Here is a 23,052-nt window from a genome sequence, read left to right as displayed (position 1 = left end):
AAAATCGCAAGGTCCCGTGAGGCGTTTCAGGTCGGCAACATAATCCGCCATGTCCTGGCCCCTGAAGCAATGGTGCGTGTAAAAACGATATCTGGCCATGAGGATACTCTCCTTCGGCTTGAGGTGGTCGCGAACCAGCGTGCATAACTCTGTATATTCCTCCTTCGTTGGTTTTATCGGTGCAAGCAGATTCTTGATGAGGCCGTATATTATAGGCCCACAGACAGTGAGGAGAATTGCCCTGTGCTTGGCCGTGTTAGTGTCTCCTTCCAGCCCATTGGCCATGAAGTACTGATCGAGACGCTCGACGAAGGCGTCCCGATCATCACCCTCTATGAATCTCTCTAATATTCCAATGGCAGCCATGGTTGCGTGAAGGTTCGTATTCTGTTACTTGTCGCCAATTGTTGTGTACAGAAGAACTCCACGAGGCTGAGTACTGTGAGCTGAACTTAGTGTGACCTTAATCTTTATTACAACTCCAGAGTACCTAAACAACATGGCAGCCAACCTTTTATACTGGCCCTGCACGCTTCAATCACCGACCTGGACCTTGATGACGTCCCTTTTCACTGCTGTTGCATTCACACTGACCATTCGGACTCCAAATGTCGCGCCCTCTGGTGGCAAGTATTACATAGTTACATACATAACATGAACGAATACTAAAAATTGGGTGGTCTATACTGTCATTATCACAGTCCCTGGGGAAGATGATTATGACAGTGTAAAATATTACATAACATTACGTACTGCATACTGAAATATTTTAAAGTTCTTCACAGAAATAGATTATCACTCAGCTGTTTTACACAGTCAAGCTTTCTTTCATGAGAAAAGTCTTAGTAACTAGGTCTTGTATATTCATGATAAAATATTGCAATGCACCCTCATCTGCATGACCTATTTACTTTGTGAAAACAATGCTGTTATACCGTTGGTAAGGTTTCAACCTTACCACTCCAGGGAGCAGCATGTGCTGGAGCAGGAGAGCTACAGCAGTGAAAAGGGACGTCATCAAGGTCCAGGTCGGTGATTGAAGCATGGGCAGGCACTGAAGGAAAAGCGAGGTCGGGGCGAAGGAGCGGCGAGAGATTGTAGAGGGACGTGATCGGGGCCCAGGAGAGGTGTGAGTTCGGGGCCCAGACGAGGTGAGGGCTCGGGCAGCACGGGCCAGCCCACACTGCGACATGTGTGCGCACTAGGTCCGTGCAGCAGAGCTGGTCTCCAGTCGTCTTGCTTAATCCTTGCTCCTGAGCCAAGACCTAGCTCTGTCAATACGTGTGGTGTGCAACGGTCACCATACGTTAAAAAATCCAAGCACAGGCATCTTCCACCCTTCAAGATTTAGTTTGGACCTGGAATTTTAGGTCCATCATTGAAACACCTGTGAACTTTTTGACGTGGAAGCAAGTCATCCTCGATTCAAGGGACTGCCTATGACGAAAGGTTTCAATCAATGTAAGTACTCTGGGGGTAGCATTGGTGAATTTGTTATCGAACCTGCTGGTTCACCACCATTCTCCAGATTGCAAGTTCACTATCTAAACATGCATATGTCAAGAAGACCTGCAATGAAGACTGGGCAGTTTTCCACATGGAGCATTGGAAATCCGATGAATCGCTGCTCCTGCTCTTATACCTCCGATAACCAGAGTTGTATCAATGGGTTAGATACCTGTCTCGTCACCTGAGTGAATGTTTGATACTAGATTAAATGTAATGTCAGCTGTGGCTCAGTGGGTAGTACTCTCTCACCTCTGAGTCAGAAGCTTGTGGGTTCAAATCCCACTTCAGGGACTTGAGCACAAAAAAATCTAGGCTGACACTCCATGAGGAGGAGTCGTCTTTCGGATGAGACGTTAAACCGAGGCTTTGACTGCTTTCTCAAGTGGACGTAAAAGATCCCATGGCACTATTTCGCTGAACAGCCCGGGAGGTATCCCTGGTGTCCTGGCCAATATTTCTCCCCCAATCAACATAACCAAAAAAAAAGACTATCTGGTCATTATCACATTGCTATTTGTGGGAGCTTGCTTGTGCGCAAATTGGCTGCCATGTTTCCCACATTACAACAATGACAACACTACAAAAGTTCAGGTTGAACCTCTCGTATCTGAGACTCCCTGATCTGGCACCACTTGTCTGGCACCATTCCTGGCTGCCGGGTGGCGCATGCGCAGAACTCGACCGGTCAAAATCCTTCCATCCCCGGTCTCAGAACATACATTAAAAAAAAATTTGGACATGGTACTCACCAATATAATCTTTCTCCTCGATGCTGGGGTTATCAGCTGCCTCCGCCTCGTCGCCCTGCTGGACTCCTGCAGCCACAGTCCTCGGGCCGGCCGCTCTTCCCCACAGCGCTCCCTCCGGGGTCGGGGTGGGGGTCAGGCCGGTGGCTGCGCGCTCGGGCCGCGCCAACTCTTCGGGGCCTGCTCGGGCCACCGAGCTCTTCTCCTCCCCCCCAACCCCCCGACCCTCAACCTGTACTTAATTGGCTATAAAGCGCTTTGAGAAGTCCAGTGGTCATGAAAGGCGCTATGTAAATCCAAATCTTTTTTTTCTTTTTAATGTATAAAAGAAGGAACATTAAAAGTAATGTTTTTCAGTGGATGTACATTTTCAAAATGAGAATAAATGCAAAAAATATGCAGATTAATTTGCAAATGGATGATTTTTCAAAGTGGTCACTGTGCCTAATCTTGTATCATTTCATATTGAGACTACTACGAGCATTAAGCTAGATTATTCAGTGTTGACCTTGAAGCCTTCATAATTTTACGGATCTAGAGCTGGAAAGTGGGATTAGGCTGGATAGCCTCTTATTGGCCGGCATGGATACGATGGGCCGAAATGGCCTCCTTCCGTGCTGTAAACCTCTATGACTCTCTAATTATCAATTAAGCAAGTTACAGTAATGGGTCGAAGTGTGTTGTTTTGGCGGTATAGCATATCAGATCAGGGCATAAGTGTAGTTCAGCATAACAGGAGCACAGCTAAATGGAATCAGAGGTCACTGTTGTGACTGGATTGATCAGCACAATATTAAGACATATTAAGATGGATGCAGTTTTACGGGATTGATCTCAGAATTAATTTAAGTAATTAACTCTTTAAAAACTAAACCTCTTTATACCAGAATCTTTTTAAAATTTGTGAGCATTTACTGAATTATGTTTCTGAATTTATCTCAATCTTATTAAAATTCTTAGCCTAGATCTTCTCCTAAATTGAGGTGGAACCTTTCTCCACTGGGGTTGCCCTTTCCGCAAAGAACTGGCAACTTCCAATGAAGGGGTGCATCTCCTGCTGCCCCCCTCCCCCACTCCCAACTGTGCCCCAATGTCATTTTTTGCAAATAAGTCTGGGACATTCCTGGACTACTGAAATCACACGAGAACTGCCTCTAAAGTGGTTAATGGTACATGCCTGAAAGCAGGCATGCCTGTCACTCTGGACTGCATACAGGCCTGACAATAACCAATTGAATCAACAATCTATCACTGTGAGATTGATTGCCATTAGAATTGGGGCCCACCATTGAGAGAGCTGCGCAACAAAATTGTAGAAGACTTGATCTTTGGCCAGACTGAGCCACTCCCATGGAGTGTCAAGGAGCCCTCCAACCCTGCTGGACGGGTGTCCTTGTAGTACTGCTATCAGCACAAGCCCCTGTCTCTGCTACGTCTACAGGATTTGCGAACAGGTCATGTTGGCACAGAGCCCTCGTCACAGTTCAATCCTTGTTCTACAGGAATTTCTTGTGTCTATAATGTTCTATGATCAGAATATTTTAGTGAGCCTGTAACATTGTTGATTGGTCTGTGCAAACTATGCCCAAGCTTAAGGTTTTGTTGCCTTTCTTGGCCCTTGAACTGATTATCAGCTCTAAACTCAGGCTCTGCCACCTCACCACATGCTCTTAATCCTGCTCCCTCCTTATGGCCCTCTCCAACTCCCTCCCAGCCCCAGGTTCTGGAGTGACAACCTCTCTGCTCTTTCCCAATATGCTTCCCTTCCAATCTGACCCCTGATCTTCTTTGGGAAAAGATCCTATTAAAGTAAAGGAAAAGTAAACCTATTACTGAAGAGGTTTGTGGGATATACTTGTGTGCAATCATGTTGGAAACCTCTTGGAAGAATTAAAACCCATCTAACTAAAGGAGTGAGATGCCTTAGGCTAATATTCGAAGAATTACCTCCACTGTTGAAGCACCTTCACTTCATGGATTTCAACGGTTTAAGAAGGCAGCTCACAACCACCTTCTCAAGGGCAACTTGGGACATGTAATAAATGCTGGCCTTGCCAGCGATGCCCATATCCCCAGGATGAATTAAAAAAAGATAGCATCGACACTACTGTTTGAATGTATCTGCTCGGGAGGGTCCATTAAGTTAGCTGTAGATTAATGTAACTTATGCTGTCTCTACAGTACTTAACTAAATATGACCTCTGTAACTTAATCATGTCCATGGCATATATTGTACATTAATTACCAAGCCTGACCTGTCATCACCAATCTTTGAAATGTATTACTAAATTTCTATATTCTGTGTAATACTTACTTGGATTCTGTGTAACTTCCATCTACTCCCTGATATATCAATTCATTACAGATTTCTATTTTATGTAAAACACTGATGTACACATTTCAACATTATCCCTGTTTCGTCATAATTCATTCCAGATCTAAATCTATTCCAGATAAACTCCATAGTTAGTAAAATTGATTTTAAATTATGAACTCTAACAATAAATATTACTACTGATCAGTGCAGCTTGTTCTAAATCCGATTCTATTTACAAAATGTATTACTCTGATCCATTACATAACTCAACATTACTATGATCTGATTTAAGATGTTCCTTTTCATATCATTATGCATAATTAATCACACATTTCCATCTTTTTAAGTTATTAAAAAAAATTCCATTAGTCTTTGAAACCAAATATACTCTGCTTGATTGTGGATAACTACTGCCACAGCATTTTAGCCACACTTAACATGGTACCAGCCCCTCAATCTTACTGAAGTGGAAGCAAGTGCAAATAATAACATCATTTAAAAAAACTCCGTATTTAAAAAAGGAGGCAGACAAAAAGCAGGAAACTATAGACCAGTTAACCTAACATCTATTGTTGGAAAAATGCTGGAGTCCATTATTAAGGAAGCAGTAGTGGGACATTTGGAAAAGCATGATTCAATCAAGCAGAGTCAGCATGGTTTTATGAAAGGGAAATCATGTTTGACAAATTTGCTGGAGTTCTTTGTGAGGATGTAACAAGCAGGGTGGATAAGGGGGAACCAGTGGATGTGGTATATTTGGATTTCCAGAAGGCATTCGATAAGGTGCCACATAAGAGGTTACTGCACAAGATAAAAGCTCATGGGGTTGGGGATAATATATTAGCATGGATAGAGGATTGACTAACTAACAGAAGACAGAGAGTCGGGATAAATGAGTCATTTTCCGGTTGACAAACAGTGATAGTGGGGTGCCGCAAGGATCGGAGCTGGGTCCTCAACTATTTATAATCTATATTAATGACTTGGATGAAGGGACCGAGTGTAATGTAGCCAAGTTTGCTGATGATACAAAGATGGGTGAGAAAGCAAATTGTGAGGAGGACACAAAAAATCTGCAACGGGATATGGGGCCCAAATTTCCCCATGATTTGAACAGTTTTATTTGGTGTAACTTGATTTTTCTGGTGTATCTTTTTAGTTGCAAATATGGCCATTTAATTTGCGCCAGTGTAAGTGAGTTAGTTAGGTTTTTTGTTAGGTCCGTTTTTTTTTCAAAAGGGAGCGTTCCCAGCCACTTACACCATTTACGCCAATTTGGCCAGAAATAAGTTGCGCTAAACTAACTTAGGGCAGCGTATGTGTCCACTTTTGTCCCCACAGAAAGACCTTACTTACAGTGAAGGAATCGGCATAAGAAACTACATTTAAAGCACCACCAAGCACCAAACAAAACACAAAAAGTAATAAACAATTCATTAACAAATAAAATAGAAGGAACCCTGACCCTAAAGCACCAAGACCAAAGTAATAAGCAATCAATAAATAACACACAAAAAAAATAGAAGGTACCCTGCACCTAAAGCACCAAAATCAATCAGTAAATAACAAATAAAAAATAGAAGTCCTATCTTAGGGAACGGAGCGGGCCGCCGATGAGAGAGCCCATTCGGCCAGGGCTAGGGACGGCGTGATTCGGCCCCTCGCACACAGCCTGCTGCGCGCGTTTGCAGAAACGGCCTGCCAGGAGTTAATGCACATGCACGCACACTCTAGCGTGCATGTGCAGAGGACCCGGCACTGTTTTCAGCGCCGGGACCTGGCTCCACCCCCAATCCATTGGGCCACGCTGCGCCACGACGGAGGAAAGGCTGGGGAGCGGCCAAAATACGGAGGTCTTTTTTCGGCGCGCTTGGAGGTGGGCAAAAGCAGCGCAGCTCCAGTGAGGGCGCCAGAAAAAGAGTTTAGGGAAATTTGGGCCCATAGACAGGCTAAGTGTGTGGGCAAAAATTTGGCAGATGGGGTATAATGTGGGAAAATGTGAGGTTATCCACTTTGACAAAAATAATAGAAAAGCAAATTATAATTTAAATGGAGAAAAATTGCAAAGTGCTGCAGTACAGAGAGACCTGGGGGTTCTTGTGCATGAAACACAAAAAGTTAGTATGCAAGTACAGCTAGTAATCAGGAAGACAAATGGAATGTTGGCCTTTATTGCAAGGGGGATAGATCAATGAGATCATGGCTGACCTGATCGTGGACTCAGCTCCCTGCCCACTCCCCATAACCCTGTATTCCCTTATCGCTCAAAAATCTGTCTATCTCCACCTTAAATATATTCAGTGAACCAGCCTCCACAGCTCTCTGGGGCAGAGAATTCCATTGATTTACAACCCTCTGAGAGAAGAAATTCCTCCTTATCTCAGTTTTAAATGAACGGCCCCTTATTCTAAGACTATGTTCCCTAGCTTTAGTTTCCCCTATGAGTGGAAATATCCTCTCTGCATCCACCTTGTCGAGCCTCCTCGTTATCTTATATGTTTCAATAAGATCACCTCTCATTCTTCTGAACTCCAATGTGTATAGGCCCAACCTACTCAACCTATCTTCATAAGTCAACCCCCTCATTTCCTGGCTGGCCTTGCCAGTGATGTCCACATCCCATGAATGAATACTTGATGCTGCAGCTGATCCAGAGAAGAAAGGTTAAAGTAGCTTCATGAGGAGTGCAACTCACTCATATCATGAAGGATGGACATGAGGCAATAAATGCAACCTTGTTCACATCCTGAGAACAAACTGAAAAAAAATGGTTGTCTGATATTATTCACTGAAAGTTACTGAAGAGTACAAGAGGAAGGGAACCCTCAGCTGTCTCTGCTCCATCTCTGACCCCCACCTCCATAGCCTCTGTCCATGATCTATTTAACAACCTTGAGTTTGTGGCTGTTATTGGATGCTTTGTCTTAGAACAAGAGAAGCAAAAGAGCCAAATTAGCTTTAGTAACTGAGATGCAGTAAAATCCAAGTGCCTGCATGAGTGTGCTGACAAGTGACTCTAACAAGCAAGTACATGTAGGGTTTGTGTATGTAAGGAAGCCAGTGAAAGATTAATTCCAAGTGAAGACTGGAGGTAAAAAGGACACCGTGGTACTTCCTGGGCATTGATAATGAACCACAAATGCACTTCAACAAACTGTGGCGGGGAAGTGATGAACATATTTAGTGCTGTGCGTTCTTCGAAAATGTAGCTGATTCCTCTTTACCTTACCTGGCCGAGTCTCTCGAATTCGTGCCCATCTTTCCCATAACTCCCTGTTTGATTCAGGTTTCCGCCCCTGCCACGGCACCGAAATGGCCCTAACCAAAGTCACAAATGACATCCTCTGTTACTCTGACTTTGCATTAATTTCCTCATCCTCCTCAATCTCTCTGCAGCCACACTAGCCTTCCTGACCACTTCTCTTCCATTGTGGGACTGCCCTTGCTTGGTTCCACTCTCATCTATCTGATCGTACGCAGACTATCTGCAGTAATGGTTTTTCTTCCTGCCCCACAGTTACCTCTGGAATCCCCCAAGGATATATTGTTAGCCACCTCCTTTTCCTCATTTACATGCGATATCATCCACAGATATGGGATCAGTGAATGATACCCAGCTCTTCCTCTCGACCTTTTTTGATCCTTTACTGCCTCTGTGTTGTCAGACTGCTTAACACAAGAACATAAGAATTAGGAGCAGGAGTAGGCCATTCGGCCCCTTGAGCCTGCTCCGCCAGTCAGTAAGATCATGGCTGATCTTCTACTTCAGCTCCATTTTCCTGCACTATCCCCATATCCCTGGTTTCCCTTAATGTCATCCAAAGCCTTCTGGGGTAGAGAATTCCAAAGATTCACCACGCTCTGAATGAAGAAGTTTTTCCTCATCTCAGTCCTAAATGGCCGACCCCTTATTCTAAGACTGGTTCGAGACTCCCCAGCCAAGGGAAACATCCTCCCTGCATCTACCCTGTCAAGCCCTGTAAGACTTTTGTATGTTTCAATGAGATCACCTCTCATTCTTCTAAACTCTAGAGAATATAGGTCTAGTCTACTCAATCTCTCCTCATCTCCCCCCTTCCCAGGAATCAGTCTGATGAACCCTCGTTGCACTCCCTCTATGACAGGTATATCCTTCCTTAGGTAAGAAGACCAAAACTGTACACAATAAGAACATAAGAAATAGGAGCATGAGTAGGCCATACGGTCCCTCGAGCCTGCTCAGTCATTTAATACGATCATGACTGATGCGATCATGGACTCATGTCCACTTCCCTGCCCGCTCCCCATTACCCCTTATTCCCTTATCGGTTAAGAAACTGTCGATCTCGGCCTTAAATTTATTCAATGACACAGCTTCCATAACTCTCTGAGGCAGCGAACTCCACAGATTTACAACCCTCTGAGAGAAGAAATTCCTCCTCATCTCAGTTTTAAATCGGCAGCCCCTTATTCTAAGATTATGCCCCCTCGTTCTAGTCTCCCCCATCAGTGGAAACATCCTCTCTGCATCCAACTTGTCAAGCCCCCTCATAATCGTATACGTTTCGATAAGATCACCTCTCATTCTTCTGAATTCCAATGACTAGAGACCCAACCTACTCGACCTTTCCTCATAAGTCAACCCCCTCATCTCCAGAATCAACCTAGTGAACCTTCTCTGAACTGCCTCCAAAGCAAAGTATATTCTTACTTAAATATGGAAACCAAAACTGTACGCAGTATTCCAGGTGTGGCCTCACCAATACCCTGTATAACTGAAGCAAGACTTTCCTGCTTTTATACTCCATCCCCTTTGCAATAAAGGCCAAGATTCCATTGGCCTTCCTGATCACTTGCTGTACCTGCATACGAAATTTTTGTGTTTCATGCACCAGGACCCCCAGTACTGCAGCACTTTGCAATATTTCTCCATTTAAATAATAACTTGCCTTTTGATTTTTTTTTTCCAATATTATACTCCATCTGCCAAATTTTTGCCCACTCACTTAGCCTGTCTATGGCCTTTTGCAGGTTTTTTGTGTCCTCCTCACACATTGCTTTTCCTCCCATCTTTGTATCGTCAGCAAACTTGGCTACGTTACACATGGTCCCTTCATCCAAGTCGTTAATATAGATTGTAAATAGTTGGGGTCCCAGCACTGATCCCTGCTGCACTCCACTAGTTACTGATTGCCAACCCGAGAATGAACCATTTATCTCGACTCTCTGTTTTCTGTTAGTTAGCCAATCCTCTATCCATGTTAATATATTGCCCCCAACTCTGTGAACTTTTATCTTGTGCAGTAATCTTTTATGTGGCACCTTGTCAAATGCCTTCTGGAAGTCCAAATACACCACATCCACTGGGTCCCCTTTATCCACGCTGTTTGTTACATCCTCAAAGAATTCCAGCAAATTTGTCAAACATGACTTCCCCTTCATAAATCCATGCTGACTCTACCTGACTGAATTATGCTTTGCCAAATGTCCTGCTACTGCTTCTTTAATAATGGACTCCAACATTTTGCCAACCACAGATGTTAGGCTAACTGGTCTATAGTTTTCTGCTTTTTGTCTGCCTCCTTTTTTATATAGGGGCATACATTTACAGTTTTCCAATCTGCTGGGTCCTCCCCAGAATCCAGGGAATTTTGGGAAATTACAACCAATGCATCCACAATCCCTGCCGCTACTTCTTTTAAGACCCTAGGATGCAAGCCATTAGGTCCAGGAGATTTATCCGTCTTTAGTCCCATTATCTTACTGAGTACCACCTCCTTAGTGATTGTGATTGTGTTAAGTTCCTCCCCCCACTATAGCCCCTTGACTATCCACTTGGGATATTTTTAGTGTCCTTGACCGTAAAGACTGATACAAAATATTTGTTCAGGTTTCTGCCATCTCCATGTTCCCCATCATTAATTCCCTGGTTTCGTCCTCTAAGGGACCAACATTTACTTTAGGCATCCCTGGAATCAGTCTGGTGAACCTTGGCTGAACTCCCTCAATAGCCAGAACATCCTTCTTCAGATTAGGAGAACAAAACTGAACACAGTATTCCAGGAGGGGCCTCACCAAGGCCCTGTACAACTGCAGCAAAACTTCCCTGCTCCTATACTCAAATCCCCTTGCTATGAAAGCCAACATACCATTTGCCGCCTTCACCGCCTGCTGTACTTGCACTGCTATTTCATCTTTAATAATTGATTCCAACATTTTCCCCACTACTGATGTCAGGCTAACCGGTCTATAATTACCCGTTTTCTCTCTCCCTCCTTTTTTAAACAGTGGTGTTACATTAGCTACCCTCCAGTCCATAGGAATTGATCCAGAGTCAATAGACTGTTGGAAAATTATCACCAATGCATCCACTATTTCTATGGCCACTTCCTTAAGTACTCTGGGATGCAGACTATCAGGCTCCAGGGATTTATCGGCCTTCAATCCCATCAATTTCCCTAACACAATTTCCCGCTTTATAAGGATATCCTTTAGTTCCTCCTTCTCACTAGACCCTCGGACCCCTAGTATTTCTGTAGGGTTATTTGTGTCTTCCTTCATGAAAACAGAAGCAAAGTATTTGTTTAACTGGTCCGCCATTTCTTTGTTCCCCATTATAAATTCACCTGATTCTGACTGCAAGGGAACTACGTTTGTTTTCACTAATCTTTTTCTCTTCACATATCTATAGAAGCTTTTGCAGTTAGTTTTTATGTTCCCAGCAAGCTTCCTCTCATACTCTATTTCCCCCCTCCTAATTAAACCCATTGTCCTCCTCTGCTGTATTGAAACATTCTCCCAGTCCTCAGGTTTGCTGCTTTTTCTGGCCAATTTATATGCCTCTTCCTTGGATTTAACACTATTCTTAATTTCCCTTGTTAGCCACAGTTGAGCCACATTCCCCATTTTATTTTTACTCCAGACAGGGATGTACAATTGAAGTTCATCCATGTGATCTTTAAATGTTTGCCATTGCCTATCCACCGTCAACCCTTTAAGTATCACTCGCCAGTCTATTCTAGCCAATTCACGTCTCATACCATCAAAGTTACCTTTCACCAAGTTCAGGACCCTAGTCTCTGAATTAACTGTGTCACTCTCCATCTTAATAAAGAATTCTACCATATTATGGTCACTCTTCCCCAAGGGGCCTCGCACAACAAGGTTGTTAATTAGTCCTTTCTCATTACACATCACCCAGTCTAGGATGGCCAGCCCTCTAGTTGGTTCTTCGACATAGTGGTCTAGAAAACCATCCCTAATACACTCCAGGAAATCCTCCTTCACCGCATTGCTACCAGTTTGGTTAGCCCAGTCAATATGTAGATTAAAGTCGCCCATGATAACTGCTGTACGCATTCTCTTATTTCTTGTTTGATGCTGTCCCCATCCTCATTACTACTGTTTGGTGGTTTGTACACAACTCCCACCAGCGTTTTTTGCCCTTTGGTATTCCGTAGCTCCATCCATATAGATTCGTCATCATCCAAGCTAATGTCCTTCCTTACTATTGCATTAATTTCCTTTTTAACCAGCAAAGCCACCCCACCTCTTTTTCCTTTCTGTCTATGCTTCCTAAATGTTGAATACCCCTTGATTTTGAGTTCCCAGCCTTGGTCACCCTGGAGCCTTGTCTCCATGATGCCAATTACATCATAACCATTAACTGCTATCTGCGCAGTTAATTCATCCACCTTATTTCGAATACTCCTCACATTGAGGCACAAAGCCTTGTCTTTTTAACACTCTTTGCTCCTTTAGGATTTTGCTGTAATGTGGCCCTTTTTGCTTTTTGCCTTCGGTTTCTCTGCCCTCCACTTTTACTTTTCTTCTTTCTATCTTTTGCTTCTGCCCCCATTCTACTTCCCTCTGTCTCCCTGCATAGGTTCCCATCCCCCTGCCATATTAGTTTAACCCCTCCCCAATAGCACTAGCAAACACTCGCCCTAGGACATTTGTTCTGGTCCTGCGCAGGTGCAGACCGTCCGTTTTGTACTGGTCCCACCTCCCCCAGAACTGCTTCCCAGGAATTTGAATCCTTCCCTTCTGCACCACTCCTCAAGCCATATATTCATCTGAGCTATCCTGCGATTCCTACTCTGACTAGCATGTGGCACTGGTAGCAAACCTGAGATTACTACTTTTGAGGTCCTACTTTTTAATTTAGCTCCTAGCTCCCTAAATTTGCCTTGTAGGACCTCATCCCGTTTTTTTTACCTATATCATTGGGACCTATATATATACAACAACTGGCTGTTCACCCTCTCTCTTCAAAATGTCCTGCACCTGCTCCGAGACATCCTTGACTCTTGCACCAGGGAGGCAACATACCATCCTGGAGTCTCGGTTGCGGCTGCAGAAACGTCTATCTATTCCCCTTCCAATAGAATCCCCTATCACTATAGCTCTCCCACTTTTTTTCCTGCCCTCTTGTGCAGCAGAGCCACCCACAGTGCCATTGGCTTGGCTGCTGCTGCCCTCCCCTGACGAGTCATCCCCCTCACCAGCACCCAAACCAGTGTATCTGTTTTGCAGGGGGATGACCGCAGGGGTCCCCTGCACTACCTTCCTTCCACTGCCCTTCCTGTTGGTCACCCATTCCCTATCTGGCTGTGTACCCTTTACCTGCAGTAAGACCAACTCACTAAACGTGCTATTCACGATATCCTCAGCATCGCGGATGCTCCACAGTAAATCCACCTGCAGCTCCAGTGCCACAATGCGGTCTGTCAGGAGCTGGAGGCGGATGCACTTCCCACACATGTAGCCGTCGGGGACACTGGAAGCGTCCCTGACATCCCACATACTACAGGAGGAGCATAACACGTGTCCGAGCTCTCCTGCCATGACTTAACCCCTAGATTAGCTTAGTTTGGCAACAACAATGCTAAAAGGTTACTTACTGATAAAGAAAAAGAGAAAAGAAAAACTACTCACCAATCACCAGCCAATCCCTTACCCCCTTGGCTATGATGTCACCTTTCGATTTCTTTCTACTTCTTTTTTGCCTTCTCTCCCTGCTGCACCGGCTGGCCTCCTCGATGAACACTGAGCCTTTATAGGCCGCTCCGACGTCCCCGGACTCCCGCTGCTCGCACTCCCGCCTCCTCGACGAATGCTAGGCCTTTATAGGCCGCTCCGACGTCCCCGGACTTCCGCTGCTCGCACTCCCGCCTCCTCGACGAATGCTGGGCCTTTATAGGCTGCTCCGATGTCCCCGGACTCCCACTGCTCGCACTCCCGCCTCCTCAACGAACGCTGGGCCTTTATAGGCAGCTCCGACGTCCCCAGATTCCCGCTGCTCGCACTCCCGCCTCCTCAACGAACGCCGGGCCTTTATAGGCAGCTCCGACGTCCCCAAATTCCCGCTGCTCGCACTCCCGCCTCCTTAACGAACGCTGGGCCTTTATAGGCAGCTCCGACGTCCCCAGATTCCCGCTGCTCGCACTCCCGCCTGCTCGATGAACACTGGGCCTTTATAGACCGCTCCGACATCCCCAGACTCCCGCTGCTCGCACTCCCGTCTCCTCGACGAACGCTGGACCTTTATAGGCCACTCCGACGTCCCTGGACTTCCGCTGCTCGCACTCTCGCCTCCTTGACAAACGCTGGGCCTTTATAGGCTGTTCCAACGTCCCCGGAATCCCGCTGCTCGCACTCCTGCCTCCTCGACGAACGCTGGGCCTTTATAGGCCACTCCGATGTCCCTGGACTCCCGCTGCTCGCACTCCCCTGGTTCCACCATATCTATTCTGCTAGCTACAACCTCAAAAAAAGATTTGTCAAACATGATTTCCTTTTCGTAACTCCATGTTGACTCTGCTCAATCCTATTATTATTTTCTAAATGCCCTGTTACCATGTCCTTAATAATAGATTCTAGCATTTTCCCTACTCCTGATGCTAAGCTAACTGGTCTGTTGTTCCTTGTTTCCTCTCTCCCTCCTTTCTTGAATAGCGTGGTTACATTTGCTACCTTCCAATCCATGGGAACCTTTCTCGAGTCTATGGAAATTTGGAAGATGACAACCAATGAATCCACGATCTCTATAGCCATCTCTCGGATGTAGGCCATCAGGTCCAGGGGATTTATCAGCTTTCAAACCCATTAATTTCTCCAGTCTTTATTTAGACCAATTTCTTTCAGTTCCACATTCTCTTGTTCCCCACTATCTCCAGGAGGTTTTTTGCGTCTTCTTCCATGAAGACAGACACAAAGTATTTGTTTAATTTCTCTGCCATTTCCTTATTCCCCTTTGTAATTTCTCCTGTCTCAGCCTGTAAGAGACTCACATTTACTTTTGCTAATCTTTTCCTTTTTACATATCTGTAGAAGCTTTTGTATGTCTCTCGGTAGTTTACTCTCATATTCTATTTTACCTTCATCAATTTCTTGGTCCTCCTTTGCTGGATTCTAAAATCCTCCCAATCCTCAGGTTTACTGTTCTTCTTGGCAATGTTTTAAACCTCTTCCTTTGGTCTAATACTATCTTTTTCTCTTGTTAGCCAAGGTTGGACCACTTTTCCTGGTGGAGTTTTTGTGCCTTAAAGGAATATGTATTTGTTGTAAATTATGTATTAATTCTTTAAGTGCTCACTATTGCTCGTCTACCGTCAAACTTTTAATGTAGTTTCCCAATCTACCTTAGCCAACTCATCCCTCATACCTATGTAGTTTTCTTTGTTTAGATTTAAGACCCTAGTTGCGGATTTAACTGAATCACTTTCAAACTTAATGTAAAATTCTATCATATTATGGTCACTCTTCCCTAAGGGCCTCTTTACTACAAGGTTATTAATTAACCCTTTCTCATTGCACAATGAGAATCTAAAATAGCCTGCTCCCTAGTTGGTTCCTCAACATAATGATCTGGAAAACTATCTTGTATACATTGCATGAATTCGTCCTCCACACTATTACTGCAAATTTGGTTTGCCCAGTCTATATGTTGATTAAAGTCCCCCATGATTACCATTTTATCCTTGTTACATGCAGTTCTAATTTACTTATTTATACTGTGCCATACATTACGACTACTGTTTGGGGGCCTATAAACAACTCCCACCAATATTTTCTGTCCCTTGCTGTTTCTTAGCTCCAACCAAACTAATTCTACTTCTTGATTTTCGGAGCTCAGATCCTTTCTCTTTACTGTCTTTATCCCATCCTTTATTATCAGGGCTACCCCTTCTCCTTTTCTAATTTGCCTATCTCTTCTAAAAGTTAAGTATCCTGGAATATTTAGTTCCCAACCATGGTCACTTTACAACCACGTCTCCGTAATGGCTAATAGATCAAACCTATTAATTTCTATCTGCACTATTAATTCATCTATTTTGTTGCAAATGCATCGCGCATTCAGATACAGTGCCTTTAACTGTAACTTTTTTCTATTTTTCCCTCATGTCACCTTAGTCACTGATGCCCTATTACCTTTGTTACACTCTCTGTCCCTCCTTGACCCACTTTGTTTATTTTTACCCAATATTCTGCTCTACTCCAGAACCTTGCCATTTCTCTTGCTGCTTTAAAATTCACTCTTTCCTGAATCCTCCCACCCCCCCCCATCATTAGTTTAAAGCCCTGTCTACTGCCCTAGTTATTCGATTCGCCAGGACACTGGTTCCACCCCAGTTTAAGTGGTGCCCAGTACTGGTGCCAGTGCCCCACAAACCAAAACCCCTGTCTTCCACTCCACTCTTTTTGAGCCATGCATTTAACCGTCTAAACTGCTTATCCCTATGCCAGTTGGTGCGTTGCTCAGGTAACAATCCCGAGATTATTACTTTTGAGGTTCTGCTTTTTAATTTGAACTCCAACCCTTCAACCTCTCTCAGCAGAACCTCATTCCTAGTTCTACCTATGTCGTTGGTTCCTTTGTGGACCCCGGCAACGGAATCCTCCCCTTCCCACTCTAAGCTCGTCTCCAGCCGCGAGGAGATGTCTTTAACCTTGGCACTGAGCAGGTAACATAACCTTCGGAATTCTCGGTCGTGGCTGCAGAGAACAGTATCTTTTCCTCTGACTATACTGTCCATTACCGCAATTACATTCCCTTTCACTCTCCCCACTTGAATGGCCTCCTGCACCATGGTGAAAGGAGGAGGAGAGAGACTGGAGAGCATAGTTCCAACTTTCACAGGACGGAAGAATGGAGAGCACCAGTTCCAACTGTCACAGGAGAGAGAGTGGAGAGCACCAGTTCATAAGAACATAAGAGATAGGAGCAGGAGTAGGCCATTTGTCCCCTCGAGCCTACTCCGCCATTCACTAAGATCATGGCAGATCTGATCATGGGCTCAGCTCCACTTCCCTGCCCGCTCCCCATAACCATTTACTCCCTTATCACTCAAAAATCTGTCTCTCCATCTTAAATATATTCAATGACCCAGCTTCCACAGATCTTCAGAGCAGAGAACTCACCAGATTTACAACCCTCTGAGAGAAGGAATTCCTCCTTATCTCAGTTTTAAATGGGTGACCCCTTATTCTGGAACTATGCCCCCTAGTTCTAGATTCCCCCATGAGTGGAAACATCCTCTCTGCATGTACCTTGTCGAGCCCCCTCATTATGTTATATGTTTCAATAAGATCACCTCTCATTCTTCTGAACTCCAATGAGGTCCAACCTGCTCAACCTTTCTTAATAAGTCAACCACTTCATCTCAGGAATCAACCGATTGAACCTCTGAACTGCCTCCAATGCAAGTATATCCCTCCTTAAATAAGGAGACCAAAACTGTACACAGTATTCTAGGTGTGGTCTCACCAATACACTGTAGAATTGTAGCAGGACTTCTCTGCTTTTATACTCCATCCCCCTTGCAATAAAGGCCACCATTTCATTTGCCTTCCTGATTACTTGCTGTAACTGTATACTTACTTTTTGTGTTTCATGCACAAGGACCCCGCAGTCCCTCTGTACTGCAGCATTTTGTAATTTTTCTCCATTTAAATAATAATTTGCTTTTTTATTTTTTTCTGCCAAAGTGGATAACCTCACACTTTGCCACATTATACTCAATCTGCCAAATTTTTGCCCACTCACTTGGCCTGCCTTTGCAGATTTTTTTGTATCCTCCTTACAACTTGCTTTCCCATCCATCTTTGTATCATCAGCAAACTAGGCTACATTACACTCGGTCCCTTCATCCAAATCATTAATATAGATTGTAAATAGTTGAGGCCCCAGCACCGATCTCGATGGTAGCCCACTAGTTACTGTCACAGGACGGGAGAGTGGAGAGTGGAGAGTGGAGAGTTGCTTGTTTGACATCCAATCTTGGATGCGCCTCAATTTCCTCCAGCTAGACATTGGGAAGACTGAAGCTATTGTCTTTGGTCCTCACCGCAAATTCCGTACCCTTCATGCCTCATTCCATCCCTCCGCCATCCATTCCAACCCCCATCTGCCTACTGTCCAAAGCTCAACTCGACTTTTCACAGCCTTGTCTATTCTTTATGTTCCTCAAAAATAATTACATTGATTGCAAGACAATGTTCTTTAGATCATTGTGTTCTTCTAAATTTAAAGGGTAACCTTTTGAAAAAGAATTGATGTATTTTGTAACCGATTGCTATAGCCTTCCAATGACATTTCAGTATGGATCAGTGTATACCAATGAATGATATATCCTTCACCAGCTCTGGCTGAATCTCTACAGATCTTTTAAATCTTCAGATAACCTTAAAAAAATATTCCTTGTCACAAATACGAGTCTGCAGTTTGAATTGCACTTTCAGGTGTCAAAGTATGAAACTGATGAAAAGGATGCTCAAGGCCCTTCTGTAGAAACATTGACAGGTACCGAGAGTACTTTTCATTGTGTTAAAGAGTTGCTTTATATACATAGAGTCCTAGTATTGCAATGTAGCCGCTTTATCATACTAATAATGTGAACTCACATAATTATAAATCATTAATAACAAATTATAATTAAGATTAATTGTTGGTATTACTGTGCATTCTTTTGGGAAGGCAGACCAGCATTTAGATGCTACTGTTATCCTTAGCACAGTATTAAACGTCAGTAGTCTAAAACATGCCCTCTGGTCAAAACTTTATTAGAGTTATTAGACAAGGTTGTCAAGAGTAGAAGTTGCTGTCAAGTGCCAGGTTTAAGTTGCTTTGGGGCAACTGTCATTAAGCCGAGTGAGCAATTCAAGAATAAGAAAGCTGTTTGCTCCGGGAATATCCTCTCCCTGTGAACTCTCCACAGACCAATGTATGAATACAGTGTGGTCAGATTTTAATTATAGTTATTGCAGTATCTCTTGGAAAAAATGATTACATCAATCAATAAAGTAAGACAAAGAAACAGGGCTAATGCACTGTATGCTGTTGAAATTGGTGTAGTTCTGTGCAGTTCATGCATGCTTAAAAATATGTGCCGGTTCCATCTAATGAGAACAGTCTTTAGCATATTGCTAGCAGTCCTGATGCACCTTTTCCAGATGTCGCAGCATGCATGTCTTTTATGTAAATTATGGGGTGCAGTAATTACAAGCTGTAGTGTTTGACAACTTGCAAACCATGAATGAACTTGATCCATGACCAAAATGGTAATTAAACTTGAGACTATTTCCTCCACTCCCTTCATCTCACCATTGGCAGTAGAACCTCCCTCCCTAATAATCATTTTTAAACCCATCTCTTCAACCTTTAGTAATTTCTGCTAACCTTTTCCTTGGCACTGCTTTCCTTACACGTATTACATTGGCACATTCTTTAAAACCAAAAGCGCTATGCAACTTTTCCTCCATGATTCCTGAAATTTAACAGATTGTTTAAGAGGATGAATTGGCAGTAAAGTTTCAACAATAAAGCATTTTCACATTTACTTTCATCTGTCTTGCACATAATTATCCCATAGTTTGCCAAACCATATTGTTAGTTTGGAAAGGTTCCTGCCCACCCACCCATCTCATCATCATAGGCAGTCCCTCGAAATTGAGGAAGACGTGCTTCCACTCTAAAAGTGAGTTCTCAGGTGACTCTACAGTCCAATATCGGAATTATAGTCTCTCACGGTGTTGAAGAAAGTCGTTGAAGAAAAGGGTGGGTGGGGAGTCTGGTTTGCCGCTCGAGGTGCTCAGCGCCCTCCCGGATGCTCTTCCTCCACTTAGGGTGGACTTGGGCCAGGGATTCCCAGATACTGATGGGATGTTGCACTTAATCAAGGAGGCTTTGAAGGTGCCCCTTGACACATGCGGACGATGTGGCCTGCCCAATAGAGCTGGTCGAGTGTGGTCATGCTTCGATGGTGGGGATGTTGGCCTGAGCGAGAATACTGATATTGATGCGTCTATCCTCCCAGTGGATTTGTAGGACCTTGCGGAGTGCTGGTGGTATTTCTCCTCTAATGGACTGTCTATTGTCAGCCAATTTCACTTTAAAGCTAATCATTATTCTTAATTTACCTAATAGTACCATTCTTCAAAAGTATTAACTCTACTGCTTTAAAAGTAAGTTGAATACGTGATGAAACAACCACCACTGGCCCAGTGATCAGAATACATTGACAAACCTATGTAAAAAAAAAACTGAGGGTGCAATTGAAGTTGCTCAATTCAAATTACAGGATAATTAGAATTGTGTTTGAAAGGACTGCTGTGCTACTTTAATGCATTTGTTTAATTCGATTTACTGGATAATTTAAATTCAAATTGAGCAAAAAATTTTTTGAATCATCAGGAGCATACTGTAAATATAAGAAAGTGATTAGTGAGCCGCACAGTGACACACTGCGTTTCAGCACCAGTGATCGGAAGCAGCATTCACAACTGTGAGTTTCTACAAACCTAGGGCCCAAGTTTCCACACGAAAAAAAACGGGCGCCCCTCCAAGCTGGGCACCTGGTTTTCGCGCCTAAAACGGCGCCTAAAAAAAAACTTGCGATTCTCGAGCGCTTTGCAGCTCCTTGTCTGCCTGGCGCGGCGCCCAGGGGGGCGGAGCCTACACTCGCGCCGATTTTGTAAGTGGGAGGGGGCGGGTACTATTTAAATTAGTTTTGTTCCTGCCGGCAACGCTGCGCGTGCGCGTTGGAGCGTTCGCGCACGCGCAGTTTGAAAAAAACATTGGCACTCGGCCATTTTTGTAGTTCTTTGTAGCTGTTTAGTTTTTGAACATTTTTTTATAAAAGTACATTGCCATCAGCACATCAGCACTGAGGCTTCTTGTAGCAGTGAGAAGGGTGCAGGAAGCCTCAAAGTTGAGCCAGCCGTTTCCCGACGACCTCCCCCTATTGCCGTCGGGAAATGGCTCCTCAATTTTTGAGGCTTTCTGCAGCCTTCTCTCTTCCCCCCCCCCCCCCCCCCCGCGTTCGGTCGGCTCCCTCCCTTCCCCTCCCCCCCGCGTTAGGTCAGCTCCCTCCCGCCCGCGTTCGGTCGGCTCCCTTCCCTCCCTCCCCCCCCGCGTTCGGTCGGCTCTCTCCCTCCCGCGTTCGGTCGGCTCTTCCCCCCCCCCCCGCGTTTGGTCGGCTCTTCCCACCCCCCCACGTTCGGTCGGCTCTTCCCCCCCCCCCCACCCTGCGTTCGTTCGGCTCCCTCCCGCCCGTGTTCGGTAACGGCTGCCTCGTTTTGTGAGGCTTGCTGCAGCATTCTTCCTGGCTGAAGCACTTTCACACAGGTAGGAAGATGGTTTATTTAATCTTTTCTTTGCTTATAAATGTTTATTCAGGTTGGATTTATTTGTATAATAATTGTAGAAGTATAAATAAGGATTTATTGTAGAATTTAATGAGTTCCCCTCCCCCCCACCTCGTTCTGGACGCCTGATTTGTAACCTGCGCCTGATTTTTTAATGTGTAGAGCAGGTTTTTTCAGTTCTACAAAAATCTTCACTTGCTCCATTCTACTTTAGTTTGGAGTACCTTTTCACTCACAGGAAATTACAGTAGACGCAAAGAGTAATTGCAACTGGCTGCAAAGTGGTTCCACAGTTAGTTTTAGAGCTAAAGCTGGTATTAGATATTCAAATCAGGTGTCAGTGGCCGGACACGCCCCCTTTTGAAGAAAAAATTCTGTTCCAAACTAGAACTGTTCTACCTGACTAGAACTGCAGAAAACAAAATGTGGAGAATTGCGATTTCTAAGATAGTCCGTTCTCCACCAGTTGCTCCTAAAAATCAGGCGCAAATCATGTGGAAACTTGGGCCCATAGGTTCTCAATCTCAGCTGTATTATTGTCAGTATATACCATTTAGAGGCAACACGTCTCCTACATGGAGAGAATCAGAGTGGAATTATAGTGGGTCTCTTTCCCACGTTCAAACAGTTACGCTCAGAGTGACATTAAGAGCATACCCTCTAAGATGGCGATGGTGTTGTTAGAGATGAAGACCTACATTTTTATTAATTTGATCTTTATTTTTAGCGAATCTAATTTTCTTAGTTGTTCTGGAACTTGCCCATTTTTAGGAGATATTTTTCCCTGATTTTTATTCTTTGATTGCCTGAGTTTTTTAAATAACATTTTGCAGCAATTAAGAAGTAAAATGAATGATGGTGCAAATATAAAGAAAAATGTATTGATGATGCTAACATCAATATCTACCTATAATATATTTAAAGATCTTTCATCCGTGTGCATTTTCTCCAGTTGGCAGTGGGCCCAATCTCCGCAGACACTGTACCTCCAGTCAGTATTCTCACCAGTTGTGTTCATCTCCCACAATGCTACTGTTTCCACAGCTTCATGTACTGCGCTGTCGACATGTGGCCTTTCTCACAGGTTGCTCTGTCCAGTAGCCACCTGGCCCACTGCCCATTTTAGATCCTTTGGTTGCAGTTGCTTCCCATTCCTCTTCAAAAACGGAATCTCCTCAGCACCATGGTAGTCACCTGCTTCACAAAGCTGCTTGTCGCCACCCACAGTGCTCTTTATGCCCCAAAGACTGAATCTTTCCTCTTCTCCTCCCCCTCTTACATCCCCTTCTCCCTCTTACCGTTCTCCCTTTCTCTCCTCTCTTCCCCTTCCCCTCTTTCTCTTCCTCTCCATTGCCCGCTTCCTTTTTCTTCCACTACTTTCCTACTCCTTTCTCCCATCCTTCTCTCTCTTGCTACCCCTCTCTTCCCCTTCATCTTTGTTCCTTCTCCACTTCTTCCCTTCTCCTCAATCTTTCCCTCTTCCTTATCCCTCTTTTACTCTCCCAATCCCATCTCTCCCATCCCCTTTCCCCTTCTCCTGCTCCTTCTTCCTCCTCCCCTTCCTGCTTTGCCTTCCCTTTTCACCTCTCTCTCTCTCCCTCACTCACCCTTATCCTCTCCCCGTTCCCTCTCTACTCCTCCTTTCCCAATCCTCCTTCTCCTCTTTCTCCCTCCTCATCCCACTCACCCTTCACCACCCTTCCCACTCTCACCTTCCCCTTTCTCCTCTCCACTTCACCCCTTCCCTTAAACCTTCTCCGCTCCTTCCTTGCCCCCTCCTCCTTCCTTTCCCCCTCCTCCTTCCTTCCCCCTCCTCCTTCCTTCCCCCTCCTCCTTCCTTCCCCCTCCTCCTTC

General features: G+C 44.5%; 1 protein-coding gene across 5 annotated transcripts in view; it reads left to right on the top strand.

Annotated features, from left to right (window-relative positions):
- cntln (centlein, centrosomal protein) overlaps positions 1-23,052 on the top strand; it is a 559,253-nt gene that overhangs the window by 479,465 nt on the left and 56,736 nt on the right. The gene's annotated exons all lie outside the window — the stretch shown is intronic.

The sequence above is a fragment of the Pristiophorus japonicus genome, chromosome 1 (assembly GCF_044704955.1).
Source record: "Pristiophorus japonicus isolate sPriJap1 chromosome 1, sPriJap1.hap1, whole genome shotgun sequence".
Taxonomy (NCBI): Eukaryota; Metazoa; Chordata; class Chondrichthyes; family Pristiophoridae; genus Pristiophorus; species Pristiophorus japonicus.
This window is presented reverse-complemented; position numbering and strand designations above follow the sequence as displayed.